This window comes from Neophocaena asiaeorientalis, unplaced genomic scaffold (assembly GCF_003031525.2).
Source record: "Neophocaena asiaeorientalis asiaeorientalis breed wild unplaced genomic scaffold, Neophocaena_asiaeorientalis_V1.1 scaffold57, whole genome shotgun sequence".
Lineage (NCBI taxonomy): Eukaryota > Metazoa > Chordata > Mammalia > Artiodactyla > Phocoenidae > Neophocaena > Neophocaena asiaeorientalis.
The window spans coordinates 1,579,700-1,607,683 of NW_020172731.1; the positions used below are offsets into that span (position 1 = coordinate 1,579,700).

A 27,984-nucleotide genomic window follows, 5' to 3' on the forward strand; every position below is an offset into this window, starting at 1 on the left:
GCTACAAAAAACTTGCAAAACACTCCAAGTGTTACATAGCCAAAACAATAAGACGTTTGTTTGCCCAAGTTGTTCTTCAGGAACTTGGAATCAACTGTGTCCAATTTGAGCTCGAGCCAGTTAGGACTGGTTAAGACCACCAACCCTCCAACTGGGCATTCACGAGCCTCCGTTCCATGACCTTTTGACATCAGAGGGCCCAAAACTCACCCTCAGAAGGTGCTAACACCACCGTTTTCTGAACATGTAGCCCATGAGAAAAGCCTGTAGCTTAGTTGCACCTGCACAGGACAATGATTACCTCAACCTTTTCTTATTTCCAATCACCTTCCCTCACACTCCCCACACCTCAGCTTTATCCCATGAATATCCCAAGCTCCTCGCCTTCAGGGAGGCCGATTTGAGATTTGTTTTCCCGTTTTCCCACTTGGCTGTCTCATGAATAAACCCTTTCTCTGCTGCAAACCTCAGCATCTCAATGTCTGGCTTGTTGCACATCGGGCAAATGAACCTAGTTTGGTAACAGTTTTATTGTTACTTGGGTGTTCAGAGAGCAACCTGTAGGCATGGGATACAGGCTTTGGGAAAAAGTTCTTCTTGGTGAGTTATATGGATGGATGCAGAAAGCTTAGGTACAGGACTTCCCTGGTGGCGCAGTGGTTAAGAATCTCCCTGCCAATGCAGGGGACACAGGTTCGAGCCCTGGGCCGGGAAGATCCCACATGCCGCGGAGCAACTAAGCCTGTGAGCCACAACTACTGAGCGTGCGCTCTAGATCCCATGAGCCACAGCTACTGAGCCCATGGGCCACAACTACTGAAGCCCATGCTCCGCAACAAGAGAAGCCACCGCAATGAGAAGCCCATGCACTGCAACAAAGAGTAGCCCCCGCTCGTTGCAACTAGAGAAAGCCCACGCCTAGCAACAAAGACCCAGAGCAGCCAAAAATAAAAATAAATTAATTTAAAAAAAAGAAAGCTTAGGTACAGGTAAGTCCCTTGCACTGCCAGGAGCGCTGGGAAGAGTGGGAAGAGGACCTTATTAGCACAGGAACATGAGGTTCCAGGTAGCAGAAGGCTCTGGCTCCCAATGGCAAGTAGGGGAATCCATTTGGGTGGAGCCCAGATCCCAATCAGTTCCTTCCTTCCCCCCCTACACCCTGCCCCTGGCATTGTCGACTCCCACATGAGGGGTACAGAGGCCTCTGGGGACCTCAGGTCAAGGCCAGGTGCACTAAAGGGGAGGAGAAGGACATGGGCTCAGAACAGGGCCTCCAGCTCTCACTCCACTGACTAGAGCCCAAAGGACAACGATCCCTGGAGATTCACTCAGACTTGTCCCCAGCCTGCGTCAGGCACACATCATTCATCTACATGAGCAGGTTATCCGAGTCCAGCCTGCATCTAAGCCTTCAAGAATGCAGGAAAACCTGGTCAGCCTTCCCTCCACTACTTAATCCTCGCCTTGCCCAGGAGCTTACTGATGCAATGCCTCCTTCCTTCCTGTGTCTAGACTTGGGGGACACCAGAGCCTTGGCACAGCAGGGGCCTGAGATGTGGCTGAACCCCTCACCTTGTAGAGGAGGACGCTGGTGTTCTAAGAGTTAGGAGACTTGCCCAGTCACACACCTAAGTGATGGCACAGCCTGGATCAAAGGCGGTATCTCAGTCGACTCTTAATTATGCTGCATGCGGGTACTTGTCCTGCAGCCCCCGAGAAATGTGATCATTCTCACAGTGTCCTGCAGGGAACACACTTCAAAGTCTGGAGTCAAATCCAGGCTCTAATGGCTGAATGATCTTAGACAAGCCATTGAACCTCACAGAACCTCAGCCTCATCATCCATAAATTAACATAATAATCTGCACTGTTTCCTTGAGGATTAAATGAGATAGTATCTAACATAGCGAGTGCGTGCGCTCAACACCAGAGATACTCAGTGCTGCTTACTACTATCATTAATTAAGCTGTGATCGGTCACTGAACTTCAGATTCCTGGAGAAAGCTAGAGGGTCAGGAACCTGGGGAAAGAAGACTCTTCTGAGAAGGAGAAAACAAAGGCCGGTTAGCTTCACGTCTTTGTCAATTCTGAGGCCCGCTAAACTCAAGATCCTACAGGGGAACTGGGTCCAAGGCCAGAGAACAGAGAGCTCAAAACTTTAAGTTTCTCTAGGCTGTTTTATCACGTTCTTTCTCAAGCATTTAACCTTGGAACATAGGGGACTCAGGGTCAGTAGGAAGAGCACTGAAAGTGACAGGCACAGTGCAGCAGAGCTGTCCTTGGGATGGAAGCAGAATCCCTGGGACGGCGGCGTCCTCACTGGGACGATGTATCTAATAATCCTCCTACAATGACTTCAAACTTTAAAAAAAAAAAAAAGTGAGAGACAAGAGGAAGAAAATTAACCCTGAAAATTATTCAATATCAAATTACAGCAACTGATTCTTTGTCAACAGCCATAGAGCTAACAAAACAAAACAAAAGCTGCTGAAACAAGATGGCATCTGCCCCCCTGAGGAGTTTTATGCTGGAATTCCAGCTGCTGCCCTATTGACCAAGATACAGTCACACGTTTTTTGAATTATTATTGTCCTAAATTTAACTACCCAAAATGCAAAAAACATCTTTCTTATGGATACTTTTTAAAGGGAGGATTGGAAGGAAAGAAAACTCAAATTTTAAGGACCAAGGCCAACTACTTAAAAATCTGAGTGTTTGTTCTAGAGAAAGATAACCTTGGCTTCACGCTAAAAATTGTGTTTCCCACTTAGAGAAGTTTCTTTAGTGTTTGTTGTAAAGCTGGTTTGGTGGTGCTGAATTCTCTTAGCTTTTGCTTGTCTGAAAAGCTTTTGACTTCTCCATCGAATCTGAGTGAGATCCTTGCTGGGTAGAGTAACCTTGGTTGTAGGTTTTTCTCTTTCATCACTTTAAGTATATCCTGCCACTTCCTTCTGGCCTGCAGAGTTTGTGCTTTGTGATGACCTAGAGGGGTGGGATAGGGAGGATGGGCGGGAGGATCAAGGGGAAAGGGATATGGGGACATGTGTATGCATATGGCTGAATCGCTTTGCTATGCAACAGAAACTAACAGAGTATTGTGACGCAATTATACTCCAATAAAGATCTATTTTTAAAATATAAAAATTGTGAATTCAACATTTAGCCCTTTCAATGAGAAAGAAAAGATCAGAAAAGGAAGGGAGCACGTTTGTTCTAATATTTAGCTCTTTCCAAGGTATAACCCACATCTGGAATCATTAGATGTCAAAAATGAGAAAGCGCTTTGTAGACATGGGCTTAGCAAACGATGTCCTCGGTCCATTCCTGATCCTAAGGACAAACAGTGTGAGTGTGTGTGTGTTGAGAGAGAAAGAAGCTGAGGACTGCATTCAGGGCTCTTCTGATGTCTTACTTCCCTCTACTGGAGAGAGGCCCAAATATGTGTGTGGTGTGTACATGGTGGGGCTGGAGGTGCGGGTGGGAGCATGGGAAGATAGGGGAAGGGAGCGTGTAAAAGCGGAAAGACTAAAACTTATCTGTCTCAGGCTTGAAGTAAAGCTTCCTTATGACCTACTGCCGGCTTATGATCAGGCCCCAGCATAGGCAGGAGCAGCAGACAGGCCAACTCTGACCTCACAAAGGGGAATTTCAGTCTAAAAACGCTAATCAAACATTTTCTCTGCAGAATCCCCTGGTAAAGAGTTACCTCCAGCATGGACTCAACTATGAACTCATCTCCCAATGGTCAGGGCCCTCTCTCTGAGACTATTTTATGATCTTAGGTTACAAGATAGGCATTGGAAGGGTGATAATTTTGAATTACCAGGGCCCTAGCCTTGATTGGTACCAAATGACCCAGAGAGACTTCCAAGAAATAGAAAAGTGATCTAAACCAGTGAGCCTTAATCTGGGGTCTTCAGATACTCCTTGAAAGTAGTAAAGTCTGAGAAATTTCTTTAAGACTGTACTTCAAAAAAAAAAAATGTATCTTTGGATTCCATATATATGTGTTAGCATACAGTATTTTTCTCTTTCAGACTTACTTTACTCTGTATGACAGACTCTAGGGGCAGGACAGGAATAAAGACGCAGACATAGAGAATGGACTTGAGGATATGGGGAGTGGGAAGGGGAAGCTGGGACAAAGTGAGAGAGTGGCGTGGACATATATACACTACCAAATGTAAAACCTATAGCTAGTGGGAAGCAGCCGCATAGCACAGGGAGATCAGCTCAGTGCTTTGTGACCACCTAGAGGGGTGGGAGGGAGACGCAAGAGGGAGGGGATATTGGGATATGTGTATATGTATAGCTGATTCACTCTGTTATACAGCAGGAACTGACACAACATTATAAAGCAATTATACTCCAATAAAGATGTAAACACACACACACACACACACAAATAAATTTTGATCAGCCATGCAAAAAAAAAAAAAGGAAGGGTGATAATTTTGAATTACCAGGGCCCTAGCCTTGATTGGTACCAAATGACCCAGAGAGACTTCCAAGAAATAGAAAAGTGATCTAAACCAGTGAGCCTTAATCTGGGGTCTTCAGATACTCCTTGAAAGTAGTAAAGTCTGAGAAATTTCTTTAAGACTGTACTTCAAAAAAAAAAAATGTATCTTTGGATTCCATATATATGTGTTAGCATACAGTATTTTTCTCTTTCAGACTTACTTTACTCTGTATGACAGACTCTAGGGGCAGGACAGGAATAAAGACGCAGACATAGAGAATGGACTTGAGGATATGGGGAGTGGGAAGGGGAAGCTGGGACAAAGTGAGAGAGTGGCGTGGACATATATACACTACCAAATGTAAAACCTATAGCTAGTGGGAAGCAGCCGCATAGCACAGGGAGATCAGCTCAGTGCTTTGTGACCACCTAGAGGGGTGGGAGGGAGACGCAAGAGGGAGGGGATATTGGGATATGTGTATATGTATAGCTGATTCACTCTGTTATACAGCAGGAACTGACACAACATTATAAAGCAATTATACTCCAATAAAGATGTAAACACACACACACACACACACAAATAAATTTTGATCAGCCATGCAAAAAAAAAAAAACGTATCTTTGGGACTTCCCTGGTGGTCCAGCGGTACAACTCCACACTCCCAATGCAGGGGGCCCAGGTTCGACCCCTAGTCAAGGATCTAGATCCCGCATGCTGCCAACTAAAAGATCCTGCACACCACAACAAAGATCCCACATGTGGCAACGAAGATCCCTCGTGCAGCAACTAAGACCCAGCACAGTCAAATAAATAAATAAATATATACATTTAAAAAACTGTATCTTCCCTTGCCTACTCTAATGCTACACTTACTAGACTCCCAAGGTTTTTCTGCTTTTAGCTAAAATTATGTGAATTCATTTCAGTAATAGAGGTACTAACAGTGACTCACCATGTAATCCAATATTTTAAAAATCCAAGCAGAAGTTAGAGGGGTTCCTTACATGATAGATTTCTCACTTCACCAAAATGTTCAGCGCTTAAAAATTAGCATTTGTATATGCATTTCACCTTAACCTTTCAATATACGTTGAGTCACAGTAAATTTATAACTACAGTTCTACCAAGTCCCTTGGGGATTGTATTTTCAGTTTAGTTCTGTCACAAATATTTTAACTGACAGCTGTTCTGGGCGACTGGCTAGCATCCTTTCTGAATGTTGAGAATTTTAATGAGGATAAAATCTAAATCTGAAACTATCCCGTCTCTGCACGAGTAAATGGACATCCTCTTCCTTCTCCTCCATTTTTATAGTGATTTTTAAAAAAATTTTACATACAAAAATCTGTGCATAATTAATGTGTACAATTTGCGTTTAGAGATAAGCATAATGACTTTAAACAGTGGTAACATGTTGATGAACTCACAATTTTTTCACGTAGATTTCTATTGCATAAAGTGAGGTACAGCCATAATTTGTAAAGACATGTACAAAGAGGATGAAGGGCATTGATGGAACAGATGTCTTCCCTCCCCTTCTCCCATATGCCCAGGGTAACTGAGATTTGTTCTAAAGTCACTCCTCAAGCAATTGGATTCTATGTAAACTTGTAAGGGTTGATACATGGTCAGCCCAGGAGACGTCAGATTGTTCTTTGTACTTTGTTGACACATCGGCAAGCTGGAAATTGTCCTGAGTAGTAGCTTTGGCATGTTCTAGGTCTGGGCCAATGAGGACCGCAGCCAGGGTAAACCCTTCTTGTTTAAATGGCGGTATCTCATTCCCTAATGACCTTGCCTGCCAAAGGACCTAGAGGCCTTGATTTCTCAAGAGAGAAGATGCTACATATGGCGGATCTAAGCTACTTTCTTTTTCTTGGAGGAAAACCCTTGTGAATTTTGAAACACATAGCTTAGAAAACTCCTATCTGGGAAGTAATGTTTTCTATTAGCATCTATTACGTAGCCTGTTGTAATGTGTTAAGTAGAGGAAATGAGGAAATGATGGTTCTTAATCCAAAAGCATAATAAGACAAAGAATGTATACAATGTCCCACATATTTCATAGAATAGCAAAGAATCCTTGGTCTTTTCTGGGACTTCACAGTTAATTCAACAAGATGATTGCTACATAATTATAAAACCCTGCTGATTTATTTAGTATTCTCTTGAAATCAGACCTTGAGTTAAACACTTGGTGCAAGGAGTTTATCTGAGAGGTGATGCCAGAAAGCAGGAACCAGTGATCTGGGAGAGTGAGACAGAGAAAGAGGGAGAGTTCAGGTAAGGGTGCATTATCTGTCTCCCTGTCTCTGTCTCTCTGTCTCTCTCCCCTCCCCTCTTTTCTCTCTCCTCTTTTAGATCACTCTACAACCGATGGCCATGTGAGTGAGCTTGGAAGAGGAGTCTCCAATCCCAGTCAAGTTTTCAAGAGCTGCAGCTCCAGCTGACAGCTTGACTGCAACCTCATGACAGACCCTGGGCCAGAACTACCCAGCTAAGTCACTCAAAGGTTCCTGAGATTCAGACACTGTGTGAGATAATAAATTTGTTGTTTTAAGCTGCTAAATTCTGAGGTAATTTGTATTGCAGCAATAGATAACTAATACAGTGTTAGTATTAAGTAGAATATTAAGTGGTAATCAGATATCCGATTTTCAAAGAATACTTGATGACATGAAAAAGTGATGAGTACATATTAGGTGGAAGCAGCAGGAAGCAGAACCTGTGTAGTGTAGTGTGCGGTGTGCTGCATAAAGGTGGTTTTTGTCTGATTAGCCCATGTCCATCCCCTCCTTCTTCCACTAACAGAATTTCCCTTTCTCATAGGAAAACAACTCCACGTGTTTCAAGCGGTGCTGACTCCAAACCACGTAGGCCAAACAAGTGAATCAGACCAAATTTAAGTTCCTCATTCCCTTGACACCTGAACTTTTTCTTCCTGGAGTCGTTAAGGGAGAGAAGGGCCTTAACTTCCAAAAAAAATTAAAGATGGCAAAGGTGGCAGATGTCCTGGATTGAGTAGTTCTCCAAGTCAGAACCAACCTTAGAAGTTTCAGGAGCCAGTAAACTCTTTTTGCTTAACTGGGATTGGGGTTCTGTTGTAATATACAATATTAGCCCAAATTTTTATAAAAATAAATAAAATTACTTGCAAACAGAGAAAGTGGTAGAATCTACAAAATCAATGAACTTGCTGCACCAGAATTTCTAAAACACAGATTCTCAGGCTTCACACTTGGGAACTTCGACTCAGTAGTTCGGGATTAGAGACCAGAAGTGTGGATTCTTAACAAGCTCTCTGTATAATGATGATCAGCAAACAACAGTGGAAACAACTGAGCCTACAAGGCTAGATTATAGTGAATATTTCTTTTCCTCTACACGTATTTTCCAATTTTATAACGAACAAGTATTATTTGTGTAACGAGTACATTTCTTAAAAGGACAACTGTAACTTAATGATGTTTAATTTTTGACCTGAAACTTTTATTGTGAGAAATCACATACCCCATTGGTTAATAGATCAGCAGACATAAAATACTCAGACATGTATTCATTGTGATAGTAAACATTTTCTTGTCTCTGATAAAGAGTATGGTCCAGCTATTGGGGCAAAGTACACAGCAGAAGGGAGAGAGAACCCAGCTCCCCAGGGCCTTTCTTATCTCTCAAAACGCGGATGAGGGTCACACCAGATCAGGGGAGTCTTGAATCTCCTCCCACTCAGGCTTCTATTTCCTGCTAATGCCAGAAGCACATCATTAATATCCTAACTCCAGCCCCTTCCCTACAAGACAAAGAAACTTCCCCATGACTGTCACACAGACTTACTATCCGTCCTGGTCAGATTTCTTCTTTTTAAGAACCCACAAGAGTTCTGCTGCTGCCCAAGGGACTTCTTGCTAAGGGCTGACCAAGGCAGCAGACCTAACCAACGCCCATCTCCACGATGTTTAAATCTGTGTTTTGTATACATGTTGATTTTAAAAATTGAAAACAAATAAGGAACACTTATATTGTTATGTCTATGTAATATTGATCACTACAGGGCCAAGCAATGTCCTGGGATTGCAATTCCTTCTCTAACGTCCAAATGATCCTGAAGTTTAGATCTAATGGCTTCTTCCTTCTTACAGGCTATTCATTCCTCAAAAATCATCAGCATTTTTGTTTGTTTGTTTGCTTCAAATTTGGACCTTGGCTTTAGGATGTAGATTTTTTTTTTTCCCCACAGAGTTTCTAAACACTCTCTTGGTTGATCCAGAGTTTCAGTCTCCCTTATATCCCACATATTCTGCCTGAATGCTTCTCATATCCATTTCCTTCTAGGACTTCCACAAATAACTTCTCCAGAAATAGTGCATAAGAAAAATGTCTGAGCCACTGAATGTCTGAAAAGTCTTCGTTTTTGTTGACAATGATTCATATTCTGTCTGGCTATAAAAGTATAACTTCGAAATAATTTTACCACTAGTTTTCTCTTGAATGGGAGGACTGAGTAAAATCTCTGTGTATATATAGCAGAGTTTATCCATTAACAAGATTTTAGAAGGAAGGATGAAAAACATAACTGATTACTCAGCCATAGAAGGGAACGAAATTGGGTCATTTGTAGAGATGTGGATGGACCTAGAGACTGTCATGCAATGTGAAGTTAAGTCAGAGAAAGACAAATATCGTATATTAACGCATATATGTGGAATCTAGAAAAATGGTACAGATGAACCAGTTTGCAAGGCAGAAATAAAGACACAGAGGTAGAGAACAAATGTATGGACACCAAGGGGGGAAAGCAGGGCAGGGGGACGAATTGGGAGATGGGATAGACATATATACTCTACTGATACTATGTATAAAATAGATAACTCATGAGAACCTAACAGTATAGCACAAGGAACTCTACTCAATGCTCTGTGGTGACCTAAATGAGAATGAAATCCAAAAATGAGGGGATATATGTATACATATAGCTGATTCACTTTGCTGTACAGTAGAAACTAACACAATATTGTAAAGCAATTATATTCCAATAAAAATTTTTAAAAAAGAAAAAGAAGAAAAACATAACTGAAAAGCATTGACACACATGTTAGTAGCCCCCGGTTTTCCTTGCATGCTCAAATTCTTTAGGGAAAAAAACCTCTCAGTTTTTATTCAGGACGTAAATTACAGCTACCTGCTCTCAAATGGAGACATGAGAGAGGGAATGGGAAGCCAGTGGGCACAGGCTTTTATAGGCAGACTTTTAAGTAAACACTGTGCTTCAGCACCCCCTTCTCTACCTGCTAACAAGGTCACAACTTTTGGGGGTTTGCCATGGCAAAACACTCCCTCTTTCACTGCATTTTCCCACCTTGGGTTGCAAATTCCTCCTCTCTTATCTTTCCCAACTTGCAATAGTAATTAAAATATCTCATCTATTGATACCTCCATTCCATTTACTTTTTTTTTTTTACATATGCTTGTTGCTTATCTATTTTTATTTATTTATTTATTTATTTATTTATTTATTTACGGCTGCATTGGGTCTTCATTGCTGGGCACGGGCTTTCTCTAGTTGCGGCGAGTGGGGGCTACTCTTCGTTGTGGTGCACGGGTTTCTCATTGCGGCGGCTTCTCTTGTTGTGGAGCACGGGCTCTAGACATGTGGGCTTCACTAGTTGTGGCACGTGGGCTCAGTAGTTGTGACTCACGGGCTCTAGAGTGCAGACTCAGTAGTTGTGGTGCACGGGCTTAGTTGCTCCACAGCATGTGGGATCTTCCAGGACCAGGGCTTGAACCCGTGTCCCCTGCATTGGCAGGTGGATTCTTAACCACTGCACCACCAGGGAAGTCCCTTTACTTTTATTTATTTGATTTTTTAAATTATTTGTTGGCTATTAGTTTAATGAAGCAATGAAAAGAGACAAACATATATCCTCAGTTTGCCATCTTGAATAAGAATCTGCCTTCTTTAGGAAGAGCTTTTAAGGTTGGCAAGAAATGGAGCAACTACTGTATAGACTCTAGTGACACATCTTTTAATCAAGGGCAAAACTCACATGATTTGGAGCAAAGATGAGACATCCTTTTTAAGATGAAGATGGAGATGAAGACCAGCGATTAGCTAATATCTAGGCTTATACATATCTACTCAAGAGGTATTAGACAGTTCCAGCTATCCTGGTCTATCTGAGAGCCTGGGGCCTCCCAATTCCAGCTTGGATGACCAACCAGCCATCACACAGACCTCTTTGATTCCTTTAATAAGGAAGAGGGGGAGTTTAAAATATTTGAGGATTTTCTCTACAGTTTATAAATTATTTCTATTAAAAAATCAACGTTATCAGCTTTAAAAAGACAGTTATAACTATAAGATGTTTTAGATAAGCTTCATGGAAATCACAAAGGGAAAACCTGTAGTATTTGAACAAAAGATAGAGAAAGGAATAAAAGCATACCACCAGAAAAACAAATCAAATCACAAAGGAAGACAGCAAGAGAGGAAGAAACAAAAGAACTATCAAATAGTCAGAAAATAATTAATAAAATGACAATAGTAAGTCTTAACCTATCAACAATTACTTTAAATGCAAATGGATTAAATTCTCCAGCCAAAAGAATAGAATGGCTGAATGGATTTTAAAAACAAGGCCCAACTATATGTGCCTATAAGGGACTGACTTTAGCTTTAAGGACACACATAGGCTGAAAGCAAAGAAATGGATAAAGATATTCTACACAAACGGTAACCAGAAGAGAGGAGGGGTGGCTATACTTATAGCAGACAAAATAGACTTTAAGTCAAAAACTGTCACAGGAGACAAAGAAGGTCATTATATAATGATAAACGGGTCAATTCATCAAGAGGGCATAACAATCGTAACTGTGTATGTACCCAACATAGGAGCACCTAAACGTATGAAGCAAATATTAACAGAAATGAAGAGAGAAATACACAGCAATACAATAATAGTAAGGAACTTCAATACCCCACTTTCAACAATGGATAGATCATCCGGACAGAGAATCAATAAGGCAACAGTGGACTTGAACAACACTACAGACCGAATGGACCTGACAGACACATAAAGAACATTTTACCCAACAGCAGCAGAATACACATTCTTCTCAAGTGCAACACAGTACATTCTCTAAGCTAGATCATATGTGTTAGGCCACAAAACAAGTCTTAACAAATTTAAGATTGAAATCATATCAAGTATCTTCTCTCACCACCATGCTGAGAAACTAGAAATCAATCACAGGAGGAAAATTGGAAAATTCACAAATTTGTGAAAATTAAACAACATACTCCTGCCCAACATATGGATCAAAGAAGACATCAAAAGAAAAGCAAAAAAATATCTTGAGACAAACAAAAATGGAAGCACAACACATGAAAACTCATGGAATGCAGCAAAAGCAGTTTTCTAAAAGACAAGTTTATAGCAATGGAAAACAGAATGAATGTTCCTCAAAAAATTAAAAATAGAACTATTATATGATCCAGCAATCCCACTTCTAGGTCTTTATGTAAAGAAATTCAGATTAGTATATTGAAGAGACACATACACTCCAATGTTCATTGCAGCATTATTCCAAATAACCTAAATGGAATATATAGAGATATAACCTAAATGTCCACCAACAGATGAATAAAGAAAATGTGGTATATATTCTATATATGTGGAACATTATTCAGCCTTAAAAAAAAAAAGAAAAAAGAAATCCTGCCATCTGTGACAACATGGATGGACGTGGAGGACATTATGTTAAGTGAAACAAGCCAGACACAGAAAGACAAATGCTCTATGATCTCACTTACTTGTGGAGTCCAAAATAGTCAAATTCATAGAACCAGAGAGTAAAATGGTGGTTGCGGGGGGGTGGGGGGGGAATGAGGAGGTGATGGTCAAAGGGTACAGAGTTCCAGTTATATGAGATAAATAAGTTCTTGAGACCTACTAAACAGCATAGTACCTACAGCTAACAATACTATATGGTACGCTTAAAATTTGCTAAGAAGGTAAATCTTAAATTATTCTCACCCCACAAAATAATGATGATGATAATAATAATAAGGAGGGCGAGAGAAAACTTTGGGAAGTGATACATATGTTTATAGACTTGATGGTGATGGTTCCACAAATGTACACTTATCCCCAAACACATCAAGTTGTATATATTAAATATGTTTGGAGTTTTACATGTTAATCATACCTTAATAAAAAATGTTAATACATAAATAAGTAATAAACAAGTTTTTTGGGGATTCATCTGTTATGGTTACTGGATCGTCTAAAACAAAGGGGATGACTCTAGCCCTGAGGAAGGAGGGTGCAGGGGGTTACATTCCTAAATGAAGTTTTAAAGAGACCTCTGTCTTCAAAAGTCCACCCACTGCTCCCTGCTTCTATGAGCATGTCCAGATTTTAATAATTCTTAACTCGGCATTCTATTCAGTTAAATCATTCTGGATAAAACCAAATGAAGTCCTACTGACTTTGTTTTAGAAAGAAAACTATAACCCCACAAACTGATCTGGGAATAATTCTGGAACTCTAGATAGGAAGCATTTAAGTGTAATTTGTCCTGATGAGATTATCACATCTTAGAGTTGAATTTCCCTCTCATTTTGATGCCTAAGTTTAAACTTCTTTGGCTGTAATACTGAGTGGTGAACATTAAACACTGTTTACTCATTCAGTATTTTTAGATCACATATACCGAGTGATAACTGCTGATTTTATGCATATGTATCTTATATTCACAAATCAGAGGAAGCTACTTCATGGCTCCATTGTTAGGCAAATTAGTGAAGTATTAGAAGAACATTCCCTTTTTCTAAAATTTTCTTTAATATTTTAATTTGAAAGTAAAGTTTAAAGTTATACACGGAAAATAAAACAAAAAATTCTAAAATACGACAACTATAAATGGATGCTGCAGATTTTATAGAAAATGCGGATTATAACATTTACATTGTAGGGTTGTTGTAACCTTTAGAATAATTATAGACGTAAACATGCTTCTTCAGTCGTAAAGTGTGACACAAATGGAGAACATTATTGTTAACTGCACAGTGATTGGGCTTCTATGGAAGGAAAATTTTTGTAAATGACTGCAGTGTACCAAGCATCACTGGGTTCAGATGGAGGTAAGAAAGCTAGGGAGAGGCTGAGCAGATAGGCAGCACCCCTAGTTTTAGAGATAAAACCCATTTACCACTCACGTTTCCCTGGTCTACTCACCTTTGCAAGTAAAACTCACGAAACTCAAAGCCAATGGGATGGGAAACCACAATCAAGTATCAGAAGGGCTTCCACTGGTTTAATCCATTTCTTGGAGGGGTCAGTCAGGTGGAGGCGTGAAGCACAGCCTACCTGTCAATATACAGTAAGAGCCTTCAACAGACTGTCCTCACAAAGGCCAGTTAAGGCTGTGGGCAATGTAAAGACATAAGCAAATTAAAAATAAGAGGCTTACAATGAGGTATCTCCTCACACCGGTCAGAATGGCCATCATCAAAAAATCTACAAACTGTAAATGCTGGAGAGGGTGTGGAGAAAAGGGAACCCTCCTGCACTCTTAGTGGGAATGTAAATTGATACAGCCACTATGGAGAACAGTATGGAGGTTCCTTAAAAAACTAAAAGTAGAACTACCATATGACCCAGCAATCCCACTACTGGGCATATACCCTGAGAAAACTATAATTCAAAAAGAGTCATGTACCACAATGTTCATTGCAGCTCTATTTACAATAGCCAGGTCATGGAAGCAACCTAAGTGTCCATCAACAGATGAATGGATAAAGAAGATGTGGCACATATATATACAATGCAGTATTACTCAGCCATAAAAAAGAATGAAAACGCCATTTGCAGCAATATGGATGGACCTAAGTGAAGTAAGTCAGACAAAGAAAGACAAATATATGATATCACTTACAGGTGAAATCTTAAAAAGTGATACAAATTGACTTATTTACAAAACAGAAATAGACTCACAGATATAGAAAACAAACCTACAGTTACCAAAGGGGGTGGAGAGGAGATAAATTAGGAGATTGGGATTAACATATACACACTACTATATATAAAAATAGGTAAGTGACAAGGACCTACTGTATAGCACAGGGAACTACACTCAATATATTATAATAACCTATAATGGAAAAGAATATAAAAAAGAATATATATGTGTGTATATATATATATATATATATACACATATATGTACATATATATACATATACATATATAAACTGAATCACTTTGCTGTACACTTGAAACCAACACGACATTGTAAATTAACTATACTTCAATAAAAAAAATAACAAGAAGCTTAATTCTCCCAGTTGAAAATAAGGGAAGAGACATCTTCTCCTTCCCTTCTCTTAGAACATGTACTTTAGAAAACTTATCATTGTAAGTTCTTCCTCTGTCTCTTTGTAATGTGTACAAATTTTTAAAAGCTAAATAAGCCTCTTGTCAGTTTTCCGACCCAGGAATGTCTTTCTCAAGGACCTCTTGGAAATGGAAACATCAAGAAAGATAGGGCCCCCGTCCCTGTGAGAGGCTAGGAGCCCAACTTGAGTGGGTGCCTTGCTTTAAATTGTAAAACTTCATGTCATAAAGTTTGTTTCTCCTTTAGGTAAAGCCAGTTAGCTAACACAGATGGTCATCCCAATTACCAGGTAAATTTAGGATGAACTGTGTGTGGCAAATGGTGTTAATTCCTCTTTCTGAGGACTAGTGTTATTTTTTTTTAATTTAACATCTTTATTGGAGTATAACTGCTTTACAATGTTGGGTTAGTTTCTGCTGTATAACAAAGTGAATCAGGACTAGTTACTGTTTACCTAGAAAACATTTATGTAACAGGTTGTATCCACTTGACTATATAAGAGGGTAAGATTTCCTTCTGTCTTGGCAATCTCTTAGTGGATTGCCTGGGATGCTCACTGAATTCTGGTTTAATGCTTATTCAATAATAAAACTGTTTTCTTTCTCTTCTACCTTTGTGGAGAGGTTTTCTAGCTTGAGAGAAGATTTTGTTTTTAATTACATTTCCTCAACAGCAATTATGTCTGTACACATGAGCAGTAATTACTTAGCCTGCCTCAGAAAATCATATAACACAAGATAGCCAGAGGCAGAAATTGATCTGGAGAGAATTCAAATGGTGGCATGAGTCTCACAGAGCCACATTAACAAGCTGTAACTGTTATCATGCAGCCATCATGTTATATGATTGTGTTTTCCTCTATCAGATTTCTGTGAAATTTAGGGGTAAGGGGCAGGAGATTAAAATGTTTCAGGTAAGTGGGCTGTGGACAATTCATGAAGACCAGAGGGCAGGAGGTTTTTTTTTTAAGTTACAAATTCTGGGTTGTTCAAGGGGATGGGTTAAATTATAAAAGAACATTTATTTTAGAAACATTTTGAAAATAGAAAAGTGTCTACTACTCATGGAAAACTGTTGTTAACATTTAGATGCATATCTTTTCAGTCTTTTGTCCTTGCATAGTTTTGAGCTTGTTTTTGTTTTGTTTTTGTTGTATAGTTGTCATCAGACTGTGTATACAAGTATATACCTTGCTCTTCATTTTTCTTAACTAAACATTGACATGGGTCTTGTTTCATGTTTCCAAAACTTCATTGTACCTGCCTGAAAATCAACTGAGTGAATGTAGTAATAATTTATTTAACCATTCCCCCATTGGGAACACTCGAGTTATTTTTAATTCTGGTATTTTTCAATACCAGAAATTAAACTGGAAAGAAAATCTGCATGCAGAAAGCTAAATCTTAGAATATATTTACAGAAGTCAGGTGCTTTCACCAGCAATTTTCATTCTTTTCTAGTAAAAGGAATGAGTTTAGTATGTTTCTTGTAGTCACGATCTACTCATAAGGGAATGATCATGCATTTCTTGGGTATTGTTCTCCGGGTTCACAAAGCTGGTTCTTCACAAATTTGACTTACTAGTGTGACATCTGGCGTTTTGATTTGATTTAACAATTCATTCCAGGGAAATCTTAAAATTTGCTGTCTCCAGTGGATGCCAGCAAAGCGCTAAAGCAGCCTCTCCAACCCTCCAGTGCACGCAAATCACGTGGGAATCCTGATAAAATGCAAATTCTAATTCAGTAGGTCCAAGTGTCTAACCAGCTGCCAAGTGATGCCTGTGTTGGTGATCATGGCCCTAAAGTGGTCCTGCTACCTTGCCTGCTGCATACTGGGATCACCGGGGAGGCTTAGGAATCTTTAAAGCTCCCCTGGATGATTCTAATTGTGCAGCCAAGGTTGAGAACCACAGCTCTACTCACACCGCAACCGCAAAATGTACACATCACAGAGCTCCAGCCTGATAAGCAAGCGAGACCTTAGATACTGTCTTGTCCTCCCCAAAATTTCATTTGGTAGGTGAAGAAACTTAGCCCAAAGATGATAACACACTTGATCAAGGTCATACCATGGTTTTAGTTTAGTACAATGTCCACTAAAGCATAAGATAACTGGGATATTCTATTCTCATCTGTATGCTTTAATCACACTCTCTAACGGGATTCTTATGGCTAGTACCTCAGCTGAGGTCAGTCCATGTTAATTTACTTTTCTTGTGGAATGGAGGTGTAGAGGGTGTGCTTGAGACTCTCCTCCTTCACAAACAGGGCAGAGAAGGTAAAAAGAGAGAGAGAGAGAATAACTCCAGTAGATCCTCCCTTGTTAACCCCATCTTGAGAAGGAAGCACGTGGATGTGTCCTTTGCCCTTGAACTCTCACCCAGAACACGGCCCCACTACCTGTAATAGTCCATAGATCTCAAAAATGACACATCAGCTGCTTAGATTGTTACACCAATAACTGGGGCGGGGGTGGGGGTGGGGGGGGACACATGTGGAGCTCCTGAAGGCTGCATGACCAGGCCAACCAATTAGAAGTTCACAGTGAAACTTCAGGACAAAATGGGGATCTGAAGACCAGCCCAATCTGCCCAGCAGAGTTGTTATGCTGGACCCAGTCAATGGGCTCCATTGCTTCTATCCGAGCTAAGTTCTCAGGCAAAAGTCAGTGCCTTCTGACTGCCCCTGCTGGGAGCAGGGAGCAAGCTCTGTCCTCCAAGCCCTGTATCTTTGCTCTTAAAAATGAATTCTGAAAGCAGAACCATTCTGCAATATCTCTCAACGTTAGCAAGCGAAGATGCCTCTTTAGGCCCTTCATCCCCCTCCAAGTGCTACTTCATTTCTCAGCTCAATAGAGCTGTCTATACTTGTATCTATTTCTTTACTTCTCATTGTGGTTTCAACCCACACTGATTAAGTGTTCACCCCTACCACTTCCCTGAACTTGATCTCGTCCACAAACCAGTGGTCTCGGTCTTAATTGACCTATTGAAGCATTGCTGAAGCAGATAATCACCCCCCTTCTCTTGAAAACTCTTCAGATACGACCCCTCCTCCTTCTTCCAACATCTCAGGGCTCAGCCTTAAGCTCTCTTGTATATGCTTTTCTCCCCTTGGATGGTCTCACTCACATCCAGGTCTTTAAATGCATCTAGACACTCAAGAATCTCAAATCCACACCTTTATCCCAGGTCTCTCCCCTAAATTCCCAGGCCATATCTCTAGCTGTCTATGTTTGGTGAGCGCCTCACCCTCATCAGCCCTCCCTCCAGCCTTCCTCATTTCAATAAACATTCCCCCGCTTTGTCAGACTCAAAATATAGGAGACTCTTTCTCCCTTTCCGCCCACATCCAATCCATCAAATTGGATTCAAACTTCCAAACCCACCACCTTTCACCACTTCCATTGCCACCATCTAGACCAAAGCAACCACCACTGTCCACCTACATCACTGCAATAGTCCTACACCTGGACTCCCTGATTCCTTTTTCACTCCTCAATGGTCAGGTCTCCAGAGAGCAGCCAGAATGCTCTTCCTAAAACATAAATCAGATCTGTCTCACCCCTGCTTCAATGGCCTCTCATAATACTTTAAATAAACCCCAAACACCTTATCACATCCCATAAGGTCTAAAACATCTGGCTCTTGCCTATTTCTCCAGCTGCAGCTCCTTTCATTCTCTGCCTCATTCCCTTCAGTTTGGCCAAACTATCCTGCTTGCTTTTCCTAGAACGAGCCAAGGGACTTCCCTGGTGGCGCAGTGGTTAAGAATCCACCTGCCAATGCAGGGGACACAGGTTCGAGCCCTGGTCCAGGAAGATCCCACATGCCACGAAGCAACTAAGCCCATGCACCACAACTACTGAGCCTGCGCTCTAGAGCCTGCGAGCCACAACTACTGAAGCCCACGTGCTACAACTACTGAAGCCCGCGTGCCTACAGCCCATGCTCAGCAACAAGAGAAGCCACTGCAGTGAGAAGCCTGTGCAGCACAACAAAAAGTAGCCCCCGTTCACTGCAACTAGAGAGAGCCCGTGCGCAGCAATGAGGACCCAAAGCACACAAAAATAAATAAGTAAATTTAAAAAAATGGCCAAAAAAAAAAAAAAACGGGCCAAGCTGATTCTTGTGTTGGTTGGCCTTTCTGTCTGGAACATCCTTCTCCCTAGACATTCACAGGTTTCATAGTCTCCCACGGTCCCAATCTGCTCAAATGTCACCTTCCCAAAGAGACTGTCCCTAACTCCTCTCTTAAATCACCACCCACTCTGTCTCCTTACTCTCCATCACACTTACATGTTTTTATATTCCTTCTTACATATATAATATGTCAGGAGAAGTATTTATTTATTGCTCTTTCTCCATTACTAGAATGCAAGCTCCATGAGGGCACAGAGATATTGAATTATGAAATTCTATATGCCCGGCACCTAGTATGTGCTCAGTAAGTGTGAGGTGAATGAATGTATGGAAGCCAGGTGACTGACTGGAAGACAGTCAGCAGGTGAAGGTGGGGACTTGGAAGGTAGGTCCCAAGAGAAATGAACTCCCAGGCAACAAGTCTCCATCTCAGGAACTGACCTCCCCCTCTGATTTTCAGACATATTAAGTCCTTTTACTGAAATTTCACTTGGGGATTTCCAGTGACATGTACATTAAACCAGTCTCTGAATAACGGCGGAAAGCCAAGATTTCACATACCGTTTTCAGAGAAAAACAGGAAGTAGAAGCAGCAGTCAGGCGACCAGCTCAGTAGCAAAGGGCATGCAGGAAAGGGGACCTGGTATGTTTCAATTTGAGTTCATCCACGTTCTTAACAAAGCAAAGCAATCTGCACCGGAAACTAGCAACAGATCACAAAGGGAAAACAAAAGCCCACTCAACAGGGAGGGACTGTCCCAGAGAGTAATAAATAAAAACAAACCCGAGTCTAATTTTTTAAATTTTGGTTTCAATTTTTAAACTTACATTAATATTTTAAGTAGTAAGGCTGACGACTTTGGGCATCCACATTATATGCTGTTGTATGTCATCCACGTGGGGGGTGAGTCAGATTGTTACTGAGAGAAATATGAGGGCACAGAATGGTGTCTCCGCTGCTGAACAGTCACAGGTGACATGCTGGCTGCTGTCAATGAGGATGCAAGAGACAGGCCTGCCATCAGAGTGTCTCTGCACAGCCAAGGTGTGAACTAACCCGAATGGAGACCAGACCGTTAGGAGGTACTGACGTGACTCCCGATGCTGGACTGGACGCCCCACCTCCAGCTCCAGTGACCCCTCACCACGTCCCCTGCCTCTCCCTGCCAGGAACCTCTGCCTTCTGATGTAATATCTAGCCCGTACCTTCCTTCCAATTACCCTGACTTCTTCAATGCCATGATTCCCCACACAAAGGCACAAAAGTCTCTGCTGATTTTTCTAATAAGATGTCTCTTCCATAAAGTAATGAATACCTCCTGGTCTAGATCTGGGCTGCCCAATATAGTAACCACTAGCCACACGTGGCTATTTAATCTGACTTAAATAGAATTTAAAGCGTAGTTCCTGTCGGGGAGTTCCCTGGCAGTCCAGTGGTTAGGACTCAGCGCTTTCACTGAGGTGGCCCAGGTTCAATCCCTTGTCAGGGAACTAAGATCTCGCTAGCTGCGCGGCACGGCCAAAAAATAATATTAAAAAAATTTTTAAATATATAGTTCCTCTGTCACACTACCCACATTTCAAGTCCTCACTCTCCATGTATGGCTGGTGGCTACTGTCCTGCACAGACACAGAATATCTCCACCATCTCAGAAAATTCCATTAGACAGCCCTGGTCTGGATTAAATGGCAGTAAATGTATGGAGTAAAAAGGACAAAAAAAAATGTTATTTAAAAAATGTTATTCTGCTACAGTGAGGGATTAAAAAGAATTGAAGGCATTATCCTGAAGAATGCCAGAATTTAAGGAGGAGACCAGAAACCCCACATTAGTGAATGACAAAAGATAGCTAGTGGGGCAGAAAGAAAAGCATGACAATGTGATATCACAGACACTAGGGAAAGAAGACATTTCCAGAAAGAGAGAGAGTGCTCAATAGTTCCCATGCTGTTGAGAAGTCAAGCAAGATAATGATTGAAAAGTAGATGCTGGACACAGTGACTAGGAAAGGATTTTGGTGGCATTGGAAATAGAACTTTCTGAGAAGTTTGGGGAGGCGGGTGTAAGCCAGACTGCAATGGGCAGAAATGTGACTAGGAAAGGGAGAAAAAAGATGAGGGCAAATATAGACAACTATTTTTAAAAACTGGTTATGAATTACAGGAGAAATGGGAAAGTCAGAGGGTGATATGCAGTCCAGGGCAATTTTTTAAGCAAAGAATGTAAGTATGTTACAAGTTAATGGGAGAACTCTGCTTCTAAGCAGAGCATGGTAAATCTTGCAGGCCAATGTTTCCACCATAAGAATCGGAAAAAGCTGGAAATATAAAAATATTTGCAGGGGATTCACAGAACTGTAGAATCGAAAAAAACTACATGAGCTAAAATTCCAGGGAAAAAAGAAGTGTTCTGAGATGCGCTTACAAGTGTCAGCCACAACCCTCAAAACACACACACACTCACACCCCACAGGGAAATTTATCAATTCCAGGTGGAGCAAACAGACTCAATCTTGGCTCAGGCCAAGGGCCTCTGCAGGGAAAATAGAAGGACTAAAATGACAAATGGAAAATTTGATGTGCCTAAAATACATAGGCTTTTCTTTCGAGGTGACAGTTGCCAAGTTCTGGGGCTGAACGAGAGGTTGGGGAGTTGGCCAGAAAGCTTCTAAAGGGCAGAATGACTTATGCCATTTAGGCAACGAGACTCATGAGCAGGGAAGCCCATTCTCAAGCCCATGGCTACTCTCCCCCTCAGGACATCTGACAGGAGCTGCACAGAGCAGGGGGCGCTGGAGCAGGGGTGGGAACTTCTGAAGAACAGACCTGGGTCTCCCTCAGTCTTTAGGGCTGCAAATGGAGACGAGCATGGCTCTTAATGTAAAGGACAGAATGGCCTCTTCTGAGAAAATGGGGCACAGACAGACTGCAACCCAGCTTCAATTTTCCTTAAACCCTGATAAGCTCTCATTCCCTCTGCCTAAGAGAGGAGAAGGGGAACCCTCTCTGGTGGAGGCTCTACTTACCTTTTTTTTTTCCGTGCTATTTGGTACACAATCAACTGATACGTAATAAGGCAAGAAAATATCTATAATTAAGTGGGAAAAAAACAGATAATAGAACTAAACCCACAGATGACCTAGATATTGATGTTAATAGAAAAAAGGAAAACAGTAAAATCAATATATATCATATTAAATAAATAAGTCCAGTTTGTTTTCATCCCTAGTGTAATCACTAAAAATATATAAATAACGTATGTAATAACCAATATACAATACAATATATAACCAATAATCTGTAATAACCAAAATATAATATAATATATAGCCAATAAGTCAATAAAGAAAATAATGGAAAATTTTAAATATTTGGATATTCCAAAGGAAGATAAGAAATGAAGAGAAATGGAACATAAAACCTATGGGCCAAATAGAAAACAAACAGTAAGCTGGTAGATATAAACCCAATTATATCAAATTATGTCAGTTCATCACCAAGGCCTGAATATTTTATGTGCTATATACGCCTGTGGCTTCTTCTCTACTCCCACCACTAATGCCCAAATTCAAATCTGCATAACCAGTCACCTAGACCATTTCGATAAGCCCCTAACAACTGTCCATGTTCTCCTATGGCCTCTTCCAATACACCCTCCTTAGAAACACCACCATAACTTTTCTGATGTGAATGTGACCATGTCCCCCTTCTGCTTAAAATGTTTCCATGGTTCCCATCAACGAAAGGAAGACATCACAAATTGAAGATTCCCTGAATATTCTGCCTTTCTGGAAAAAATAAAAGGGTCCAAGAATACTTGTGTTGAATTATTCTGTGACAACCATTTCCCAAAGAATTGTGCCTTTAGAGCAGGGGCTTTCCAGTTTGCTCTTCCCCATTAGTCCCCATTTCCTGCCTAGCTCCAGAGCCAAGTATCAGTTGTTTTTTAGCATCACCCTCATACAGTTTTTTAGGGCCTATGAATGAGGGGAGAAATATTGCTCTGGATTTCTGTTCCTAATAAAAGTGATAAAAAGAGAGGGCAGTGTGTTTTGAGAACAAAGGGAAGTGAACCTATTCCTTCAAAGACCCCTTCCTGCAGGTGTAATGTGTAAACTGTCAGCCTGTTTTCCTCCTTGGAAACATTGTCTGCCTGCCCCTATGGGCACGGCTCCTTAACAGAGCACACAAGGCTCTTAGCAACTGGACTTCCACCTCAGTCCCCATCTTTGTCCTCTGCCACTCCCAGCCTGGGTCCTTATGCTCCCTAAAATGATGAACTTATCATAGGAGGTCACCTACCCATCCACGTTGCTCTGTTGTTACTTTGTGCCTTTCCCACGCTGTTCTCCTTAATTAAATGATAATCAGTTCAGATGTCATCCGCTCCGAGAATCTTCCTTGAGTGTTCTCCCTGAAGCTGGGTCCTTCTCCATCTTCTCCAACATCTATTTAACATCTTTGTCTTTATATTTAGCAGAATATACTGTAATCGCCTTTGTGTTTTCTTCCCTGCTGGTTTATGAGTGCCTTGATATCTGTCTTGTCTTTGTAGCTCCAAGGCCCAGAACAGGGAAGGACACTTAATCTTCTAATAAGTGTTGTTGAAATGACATGAAAAGAAATCATTGGTACTCAAAATGTTTTGTCCCTGTTTCACCCCACCACAAAACCTAAAGATTTGAAAGTAGATACTGTCTTAATAACACTTTACTAATTAGTATACTTTGTCCCCTGCATCGGCAGGCGGACTCTCAACCACTGCGCCACCAGGGAAGCCCTAATTAGTGTACTTTTAATTGGAAACATTTCCCAAAGTTTTCTTATACCAGTTATCTCGTAACGTACACTTGCTATGCATCCACCATCCTTACTCAGGGCATTAGGAATCCGGCCTGGTCCAATGGCTCCACCTGGTGGCAACATCGAGGAACTGTCCGACTGCCTTGAAAGCAGCCACAGATCTGGGGAATGTTATTTGATTTAACTCTTGCCTTCCTCTTCTAGGAAACCATGATCAGCTGCCTTGAAGAAGAATCTGTGGCAAGTTGGACCTGAACCTCTCCTTACAGGCAAAAAGTGAGGGCATTTTTGTTCCCAAGGAAGAAAAGGGAATCCCCATATTGTGGTTTGGGAGCTGGATATATTAGGAAGGTGTGAGTGGATCTTAAGTGGGAAAAATTTTAAGACACAAACTTAAGCATTTTCTTAGATGCCCTCAACTACCCTCCTTTCTCCTCCTTGATTGGCGTGCCACTTTGGGTCTTGGGTGAAACACAAGCCCACCAAGTATGGAATCTAACATCCTGAAAAGCCTGGAAGACTGGGACGAAACAACCCCAGTGCAAGAGAGTTAGCTTCCTGAAAGGGAAAATTTGACCAATGAGAAAGGGAGACATCATTCTTTCTTCGGCAGACCATCCAAGGTGTTGTTTCTCCCCACAGTCCAGCCGGAGAAGTCCTAAGCCAAGTCCCCCAACCTGCTGGGTCATCTGCTGTGTGTCTTCCCCACTCCTGGTGAAGGCAGAGGCAGCAATAATAACATCCCATCACCTTGCTTACTGTCTTCCCTTTCCTCTCTTTCTTTCTTCCCTCATAATCACCAGAGCTTGCACAACCCAAATGAACTGTTGGCATCTTAATTCTTGCTTCAGCCTCTACTTTCTAGGGAACCCAGGTTACAACAGTCAGTGTGTTTCTTAACTCTCTGTATCCCTCTCTTTAAATCTGTAACAGCTTTTTTCTTTTAGGTTGATATTTACTAAAGAAATTCCATTATAATTTCCTGTGAAATACTCCACATTCTTCATTTGGCTAATTGCATTCCCAGTGTGCCACTTTCTAAATCAGTAGTTAGATCTGAAGTTGGATTCGACTCAGGTGTGAGTTTGAGTTTTTTGGCAAGACTGCCTAATAAATCGTGGGGCATACACCTATTGTATTACTTCAAGAGGTACATGTTGTCCCGTTGTCCCCTCTGGGTAAAGTTAAAATTGATTAGCGGTTTCAGGCCAACCCATTTATTCCAAAGTTCCCCATTAGACTTTGGCTTTAGGAGCTGTTGATTGATATTATCTAGATCCGTTATTGAAAATTACAAAATGGCAATATTGTAATTTTAACATTCCACCTTTACTAGTTGGACTTCTTATAAAAGAAGGAACACTTCCTTATCACTATATGTTTACCCTGAAATTTGGCTTGTGAAGAAAAATCAGGACAAACATTTATTTACCAGTTTCCTAATAATTATTTGGTGTGTTTAAAAACTTCCAATTTTGTGCAATGAGTTATTTTGTAATATCATTATGAATTTTCACATATTCGGTATGTTTCAACCCATTGGCAGGTAGATAAAGAGGAATCAGCGGGGGATATTGAATTGAAGAGCCATCAGAAAGGTCAGGGAAAGCTGGTATACAAATGTTCAGCCAACTGAAAATATTTCAAGGAGGAAAAAGTAAACAGCTGGGTCAAATGCTACAGAGAGGCCAAGTTAAGATGAGAACTTGAAGTTGGTAATCATGAATTTAAAGTTAGGTCAGTGAGCGTGCTGGTGTGTTTTTCTTCAGGCATTTTTGGCTGTGAAGATACAGGCATGATTAGAGAGATGAACTTAACCAGGGTCGTGGTTTCACCAAGTACAAGATGGTAAAGGGGCAAAGATGTTGACGGTTTATGCAAGAGTGCAGATATAATAAACATGGAATTTAAGTTGGGTAAAGAGAAGACATGAGGGGAGAAATTTAAAAGGTGTAGAATTAAGAAATTAAAGGCCCTGTTGGGGTCGAAACTGTAGGAGTTCAGGTACTTGAGAAAAACGAGCTGGAAAAACAGAAGGAGATGGCCAGAGGGTGAGATGTTTAAAAGTAAGAGTATGGAAGTGTTGAAGTTATCGAGAGTCTTAGAAACAGCCAAAGGTATGACTGATACCCAATTATGAGAGAAGAGGATGTCAAGGAACAGACCAGGTAGATTAGTTTCCAGTTGCTGCTGTGACAAAAAAATACCACAAACTTTGTGGCTTAAAACAACACGAATTTATCACCTTACGGTTCTAGAGATCAGAAGTCTTAAATCCAGGTGTCAATAGGGCTGCATTTCTCCTGGAGGCTCTAGGGGAGAATCCAGTTTATTTGTTTTTTCCAGTTTCTAGAGGTCACCTGCATTCCTTAGCTCATGACCACTTCCCCCATTGTCAAGGCCAACAGCAAGCATCTTCAGATCTCTCTGATCCTTTCAACGTCCTCTTATAAGGACTCTTGTGATTACGTTGAGCCTATCAGATAATCCAGGATGTTCTATTCTCAAGATCCTTAATATAATCATATGTACAAAGTCCCTTTTTGCCATGTAAGGTAATATTCACAGGCCCTGAGGATCAGTACGTGGACATCTTTGGAGGCCATTATTCTGTCTACCACACAGGGTGTCACAGCTCATGACACATTAATACAGGTAAGACTGCTACACCAGTACTTGTGGAGATAATTCTCTCTCCTGCCCTCTTCCCAAAAGATACTGCCTGGATCTAGAATTCTAAATGAAATAAGTTTTATTAATATGGTCTCTGAAATTTCATTTCTGTCAGTACAATCATATAAATTTTAAACTATTGATATGGAAAGCTTTTAGACAAGTGAATGTAACTTTTTAAAAAACCATTTAATTGAGGTATGATTGACATACAAAAACCAACACATATTTAATATATGCAACTTGATCAGTTTGGAGGTAAGTGTACATTGGTAAAACCACAATCTATGCCACAAATATATCACCTCCAAAAGTTTCCTCTCACTCCCTTATTTTTTGCATGTGACAAGGACACAAAGTAAGATCTTGCTTAGCAAAATTTTAAGTATAAACCAGTATTGTTAACTACAAGCACGAGGGAGGACCGGAAGCAGGGATGAGAGAGAAAGGAAAGCGGAAGACACGGGGGCTTCTCAGGGTCACCCTGAGCTTTGCGTTTTACTCTAAAACCACTCCCTTCCCCATCAGGGCATTCTAGTTCCTTCTCTCTTTCTCTCTCCCCAGCACCTCTTTTACAGACGCATATTTTGAAATCCTCCTTCATATACAATCTTATCTCCAAAGACTCCAGCCAAAGGCGCATCAAGATTTTGTGGAGCAGAAAGCTTATATAACGGTGTGGGGGGGGGGGTCCTTTAAGAAAGACAGGGGGAAATAATCTCAATTTTGCAAATTTTACACTCCCTGAAAGCTAAAGTCTCATTAGCTTCAAGGTGAACCTTCCTCACACTCCAACCTATGAATGTTAAAGGATCTGAATGTTCCTTTCCCGCGGCATCCTTTTCGGGGGAGGATGGAAAACGCCAAGGAGGGCGACCCGAGAAAGGAACATGCACTGGAAGAGAATAAAGGAGACGGTGGAGAGGGAAGAAGGTGAATATTCTAACCTCTCGCAGAGCTTAATTTCTTCCGAAAGCCGCTCCCCCGAGGAGCTGCCCCTTTCTAGATAAGCTTCTGCCCTCCGGCTTCACCCGCTCACCCTAGCTCAGGCCCGCCGGTGCTCCGACGCTCGCTGTCCACTAGGTGGCCCCTCGTGGCCGCCAATCCGCGGCGACTTTCGGGAATAGCGCGGAGCCCACCCCGTCCCCACCCTCGCCCCCCGCACCCTGAGCCAGCGCAGCCCCCGGGCGGCCCCCAAGCGACAGGAATCCTCACTCTCTTCCTGCGGCGCTGCTAATGCTTCCGTGGGCCCCTGGAGGAGAGAGGCCAGCGGCTCCAGCCATCTGGGTGGGTGGTAAACGGAAGCCGAGGGACCAGGGACGGACGAAGAGCGGGAGAAACCAGGAGACGCGCTGCGCTGGGGCGTCAAGTGCGCAGGGGCCGGAGCCGCTGAGACCCAGCCCACTCCGCGACCCGCGCGCCCTGGGCGTGCCCAATCCTGAGCGCGGCCCGGCCACCTGCCGGTTGCAGCTGCTCGTGGCTAAAGCCCTCTGAGAGGAGGA

The 27,984-nt window shown here is 41.6% G+C and overlaps 1 long non-coding RNA gene across 1 annotated transcript in view; it reads right to left on the reverse strand.

Annotated features, from left to right (window-relative positions):
- LOC112396604 (uncharacterized) overlaps positions 1-27,984 on the reverse strand; it is a 34,667-nt gene that overhangs the window by 6,276 nt on the left and 407 nt on the right. The window lies entirely within an intron of this gene.